Here is a 6,567-nt window from a genome sequence, read left to right as displayed (position 1 = left end):
ACTTAAAAGAGTTAGAGCTCAAAGCCCTCCAACTTGGAACCCCCAGCAGTCCCAATGGTGGCAGCATACCGAGAGAAGTCCCGAGAGAGTCCAGGTCCTACCTGCCCAAAGATGTGGTTGCTAGCTATGGTATAGGGGATGACATTGTAAAATGGCTGGCTGCCTATGAGGTTTCTCTAAGAGCCCATGGGGTCCCCGAAGCCCAGTGGGGGGGTGGCCTGTATAGGTATATGCCTCCGGTGGGGAGGGATGCCTTGTTGGCGCTAGAACAGCCAGATCAGACCAGGTACCCCGTCATGAAGGTAGCCCTAGTAAGGAAATTTGGACTGACCCCAGAAAAATTCAGGCAGAGTTTTCGGGGCAGTCAGAAGTTGTCCACTCAGAATTGGGTGGACTTCTTGGACTATGCCAGGAAGGCCTTAGAGGGCTGGGTGCAGGGTAGTGATGTCAAGGACTATGAGGGACTGTACAATTTAATTTTAAAGGAGCACCTCCTAGAGAAAAGTTTTCCAGAGCTGCGTCAGCACCTAGTAGACAGCAAGCTCACTAATCCCAGGAAGCTTGCAGAGGAGGCGGATATCTGGGCAAGTACCCGGGTATCCTCAAAAGGGACTGGAGGGAATTTCCAAGGGGCTGGACAGGGCGCCCCCCAGAAGAAAGAGGGGGGAGACAAAAAGAGGGAGTTCTCTAAAGGCCCCCAAAAGAGTTCACCAGGGAAGGGAGTAGGATTCCCTCCTAAGGTTGTTCCCCACAAACCCCCTTATCCTGACCGTGGTCAGCAGCCTAGGGTTGTCCGATGTTACGAGTGTGGTGAGGTGGGGCACTATAAGGGGGATGCCAAGTGTCCCAAGAGACCACACCCTCCCATTGGAGGAAAGACCCCTGGGGTGGCGAGTGTAGTGCTCGGGGAGGAGTTGCCCCTAGATAAGGGAGGTGAGTGGGCAGGGCTAACCCTAGTGTCCTTAGGGGATTGTGAGATGGTTCCTAAGACCCAGATGCCCTCGAATACTACTAAGTACAGGCAATGGGTCACCATCAATGCCCAGAGGGTGGAGGCTCTGAGGGACACAGGAGCCAGCATGACTATGGTAAGGAGTCAGCTGGTGTCCCCAGAGCAGGTGGTCCCCAATGTAGTCCACCCGGTTGTGACGGCTGACAACCGAGAGGGTCACTATCCGGTGGCCCAGGTTCCCTTTGAGTGGGGAGGGGTTGCGGGTCCTCTACGAGTTGCGATCAGCCCTGCCATGCCGGTCGACTGCCTGTTGGGAAACGACCTTGAACACTCGGCGTGGAAGGAGGTTGAGTTCAGGGCCCACATGGAAATGTTGGGGACCCCTGAGTGGACGTGTGCCCACACTCGGTCCGTGACCACCCGAAGAGGGGATTCACAGAGGTTGGAGCCTGGGACAAAGGCCCAACCAGCTGCCGGAAAGGGTAGACGGGGACGGGGAAAGCCTGCCCCGGCATCTGACCCTCCAAAGGTGGATGGGGCCACTAAGGTGGTCCCGGAGACTACGGAGGGGGATGTAACGTCCCTGGAGGGCTTGCCTACCCCTGCAGACTGGCAGGTGGAGGGAGGGCCTACTAGGGAAGAGTTTTGTCGGGCCCAGAAGGAGTGCCCTACCCTTGAGGGTTTACGGCGGCAGGCCGAAGCCCAGGCAGCGGGTAACGATTCGGGGAACTTCCACATATACTGGGAAGATGGACTCCTGTATAGCGAACCCAAGGCTCCGGTGCATGGTTCATCCCGGGCCTTGGTAGTTCCCCAGCGTTACCGAGCCTTCCTATTTGGACTGGCTCACGAAATACCCTTGGCAGGACACTTGGGACAAGACAAGACCTTTGCTCGACTTGTCCCTCATTTTTACTGGCCTCAGATGAGGATTACGTCCGATACTTTTTGTAGGACGTGTGTAACCTGCCAAGCTAGTGGGAAGACAGGGGTGAAGCTGAAAGCTCCCCTGGAACCACTGCCTGTCGTTGGTACCCCCTTTGAAAGGGTGGGCATCGACATTGTCGGGCCATTGGATCCACCAACATCGGCCGGTCACAGGTTTATCCTGGTTCTGGTGGATCATGCCACACGGTACCCAGAGGCTATCCCTCTGAGGACCATTACTGCACCTGCGGTGGCACGGGCCCTGATGGGAATTTTTACCCGGATGGGATTCCCCAAGGAAGTGGTGTCGGACAGAGGTACCAACTTCATGTCGGCATACATGCGGGCTATGTGGAAAGAGTGTGGAGTTACCTACCGGTTCTCCACTCCTTATCACCCCCAGACTAATGGTCTGGTGGAAAGGTTTAACAAAACCTTAAAGGGCATGATCCGGAGTCTGCCCGAGAGCCTGCGGAGGAAATGGGACGTCCTCCTACCTTGTTTGCTGTTTTCGTACAGGGAGGTACCACAGAAGGGAGTGGGCTTCAGCCCCTTCGAGTTGTTGTACGGGCACCCTGTGCGTGGACCCCTCAGCCTGGTGAAGGAAGGATGGGAAAAGACTCCCAGGAAACTTCCTCCGGATGTGGTGAGCTACATGCTGGCCTTTCGTAGCCAAATGGCTAGGTTGTGGAAGCAAGCTTCTGAAAACCTAGAAGCCAGCCAAACGGTCATGAAGGAATGGTATGACCGAAACGCTCACCCGGTGGAGCTGGAGCCTGGCCAGAAGGTGTGGGTGATGGAACCTGGAGAGCTTAGCGCCCTCCAGGATCGCTGGTCAGGTCCCTTTGAGGTGGTTGAGAAAAAGGGCAAGGTTACCTACGTGGTAGATCTTAAGACCCCCAGGCAGCCCCATCGGGTGCTCCATGTCAACCGCCTCAAGCCTCACCAAGAGAGACCCGAGGTCACGTTAATGATGGTGACTGATGGGTCAGAGGAAGAGGACAGTGAACCTCTTCCCGATCTGTTTGCGTCCCGAGAGAAGGATGGATCGGTGGAGGGAGTGATCCTTTCACCGTCACTAACTCCTGAACAACGGAAGGACTGTCGCCAGGTACTGGAGCAGTTTGCTTCCTTGTTCTCCCTTATTCCGGGAAGGACTCATCTGTGTACCCATGATGTGGACACAGGGGACAGCCCACCTGTGAAGTCCAAGTCCTACCGACTGTCGGATAAGGTGAAGGCTAGCATCCATGAGGAAGTTACCAAGATGCTAGAGCTAGGAGTAATTGAGCCTTCAGGAAGTCCTTGGTCCAGTCCGGTGGTACTGATACCCAAAGCTGCCCCACCGGGCACTACCCCAGAACTCCGGTTCTGTGTGGATTACAGAGGACTGAATTCAGTGACAAAGACAGATGCTCATCCTATCCCGAGAGCGGATGAGCTCATTGACCGGTTGGGAGCTGCCCAATATCTCAGTACCTTTGACCTCACATCTGGGTACTGGCAGATTTCCCTAACGGATGGAGCCAAGGAAAGGTCAGCCTTCTCCACACCCGAGGGTCACTACCAGTTCTGTGTGATGCCCTTCGGGCTCAAGAACGCCCCTGCTATGTTCCAGCGATTGGTGAACCAGGTCCTCTCTGGTATGGAAGCCTTTTCAGTTGCGTACCTGGATGACATTGCTGTCTTCAGCCGCGACTGGGAGGACCATCTGAGTCACCTTCAGGCCGTTCTTCAGGCTTTGCAGCAGGCAGGTCTGACGATCAAGGCCAGTAAGTGCCAGATCGGGCAGGGGTCGGTAGTGTACCTCGGTCACTTGGTGGGTCGGGGCAAGGTGCAACCCCTCCAGGCCAAGATCGAAACCATCATGGCCTGGGAACCCCCCAAGACTCAGACAGAGGTTCGGGCCTTTTTGGGCCTCACTGGTTACTACCGACGCTTTGTCAAGGGATACGGTACCATCGTAGCCCCCTTGACTGAGCTCACTTCCAAAAAGCACCCTCGACGGGTGATCTGGACCGAGGGATGTCAACAAGCTTTTGATACCTTGAAAAAGGCCATGTGTGCGGCACCTGTTCTCAGGGCCCCTGACTTTGCTAAGGAGTTCATTGTCCAGACGGACGCGTCGGAGCACGGTATTGGAGCAGTGCTGTCGCAACTTAATGATGAGGGTCTAGACCAACCGGTGGTTTTCCTATCTAGGAGACTACTCCCCCGGGAGCAGAGGTGGAGTGCAATTGAGAGGGAAGCTTTTGCGGTGGTGTGGGCTCTGAAGAAGCTGCGGCCATACCTGTTTGGCTCGCACTTCCTGGTTCAGACCGACCACCGGCCCCTCAGGTGGCTGATGCAAATGAGGGGCGAGAATCCCAAGCTGTTGAGGTGGTCCATTTCCCTACAGGGGATGGACTTTAGGGTGGAACATCGCCCAGGAGTGGACCACGCCAATGCTGACGGTCTCTCCAGGTATTTCCGCCTTAGTGAAGAGGACTCCCAAGGGGTTGGGTAGCTCTCCCCACTTTCAGCTGGGGGGGACGCGTGTTAGACCTGTCAGCCCATTGGCAGTTCCCTCCTCATTTTATTATTTTTGTCCCTTGTCCCCTTCTCATTTTTTCTCTGTCTACTACACTTTTTTTTGGGTACTGATGTAGAGGTTCTGGGCGCCTTTTTCCCCTTACATGAGGAAAAGGCGCAAGGTGCTCCAGTGAGGTAAATAAAGGAGGAGGGTAGGATTCACAAAATGGTGGCTCCAACTGTCACCTCAGCACCCGGGCCATGACTGCCATGGGAGCTTCCAGAACCTTCTGGACCCCTCTGGCAAGTCCAGCCCAAGGTGATAAATAGAGGTGGCAGGAGGGCGGCCATTTTAGAGTCAAGCTGGGCTGTGGAGTAGGCAGGAGTGAGGCACCTGAGTGGTGAGGTGATTGCGCGGGATTGGGAGAGGACAGACCCTAGGGTCTGCGCGAACCCCCCTACCTAGTTGACATCACCCTCTATCATTTGACCGATCCCCGCACTCAGCCATCGACCCTGGGAGGCATCGTGTTCTGGTTAAGGATCCCTAACGTAACCTGGAGGCCTGAAGAGGGATACCGGGTGGGAATTGCAATTGGAACTGCCTAGACCTCCCTGGATGACATTTGGGAATCCAAAACTTCCCCCCAGTGGTGACAGCGACAGCGCCCCATCGTGGACTTCAAGGCAGGGAGCTGGGCTAAATACACCCCGGGCTAATGGTCCTGCCCATCTGAACTGCTGTGAACCAAGCCCCTTAAATCATTGCCTGCCCGCCTGGCTGAACTAAGTTCCTCACCTTCGTGTATGTGAGGCGTGGGCCTAACTGTGAGACCCCGGTGGAGTCCTGAGGGAGCAGTGAAGGCTGGAGGGGTGCTTGGACTCTCTGATGGGGCATCGCGCGCATCAGCTGAGTGTAGAGCTGACATCGCGCCGATCAATCGTTTGAAGCGGCGGCCAGGAAACTGACGGGCTGTGAAGCCACCCCCCCCGGGTCACGTGTGCCGGACCAACAGACAAGCGCCGCCCTTCCAGCAGCAGGGTGATGAGGCCGCACCCCCCCACGAGTTGTGCAGCGAGTGGGAGAGCCTGACGAAATCAGGGCCGCGCCCCCGCAGGTCGCGCTGCAGTCGGCAGCGGCGGGAGCGCTTGTCGAGTGAGAGAGCCTGACGGAGTCAGGGCTGCGCCCCCGCAGATCGCGCTGCAGTCGGCAGTGGCGGGTGCGCTTGTCAAGTGCAAAAAGCAGGAAGCGTCGAGGGACGGCCCGTGGCATCAGAGGACCTCCGCTGTAAGCGCCGGGTGAGGTATTTCAGCGGGGAGGTGCCTAGGGAGACGCCCCCGAACCGGATGACAGGAATTCCTCTTCAGTTGTAAGGACAGCCATCTGGGAACTGGTTCCTCTTGTGCAGGATTGTGCCCTACTACGCGCAGGTCAGTCAGCGCGACTACAGTAAGCAGGGTAACCCGGGAGGGGGGAGGTCAATTCCTGGGGGACACCAGCACTCGGACTGGCACGAAGAAGGTGACTGGAACTAACTATTGGGGGATACAGTCCTGTTGCTCCGTGTGGGGAGGGGAAGTCCCTCAACCAGCAATAATTGGGGATTGTATCTCTTTCTCTTGCTAACTGTGGTGGGATAAGCTAAAAAGGGCGACTCCAAGATTACAGTATTGTTTGGAGTGAATTGTTATTTCCTCTGCAAGTTTAAGTTACATTGAGGACATGTGGAATTGAGTAAGATAAGTTTACCTAGAACCGTAACGTACAGGTTTGACCTTAGACAGTAGAGAGAGGTCCTTAAGCAAATGAAATGAACTGGTTCCAATTGTAATGTCAAAATGAAAATTGAATCCTGATCAGAAAAGAAATGTTATAAAGTACAATAACTCTTGTGCAAAAATCGGTGTAGTGTTCTTTTTGAGTGATGTGGCGCAGGATTGCGAGCTGAGTGGGATGCAGGCCTGAAAAAGCCAAATGGAGTGTTGAGCCAAGTGACCTGAGCCAAGCTACCCCCCTTAGACGTAGGTCTAACAATAATCTAAACCCCCACCACTATAAATTTAAAAATGTGACCTCTCCAACATTGGCAATCGTAATTAAAATATAATAGTTAATCTAAACCCAAACTACAAATATGCATGTCAGCAGCTGCTGACTTTCTGTCTCGAAAAAACAA

This window comes from Triturus cristatus, chromosome 5_2 (genome assembly GCF_964204655.1).
Source record: "Triturus cristatus chromosome 5_2, aTriCri1.1, whole genome shotgun sequence".
NCBI lineage: Eukaryota > Metazoa > Chordata > Amphibia > Caudata > Salamandridae > Triturus > Triturus cristatus.
This window is presented reverse-complemented; position numbering follows the sequence as displayed.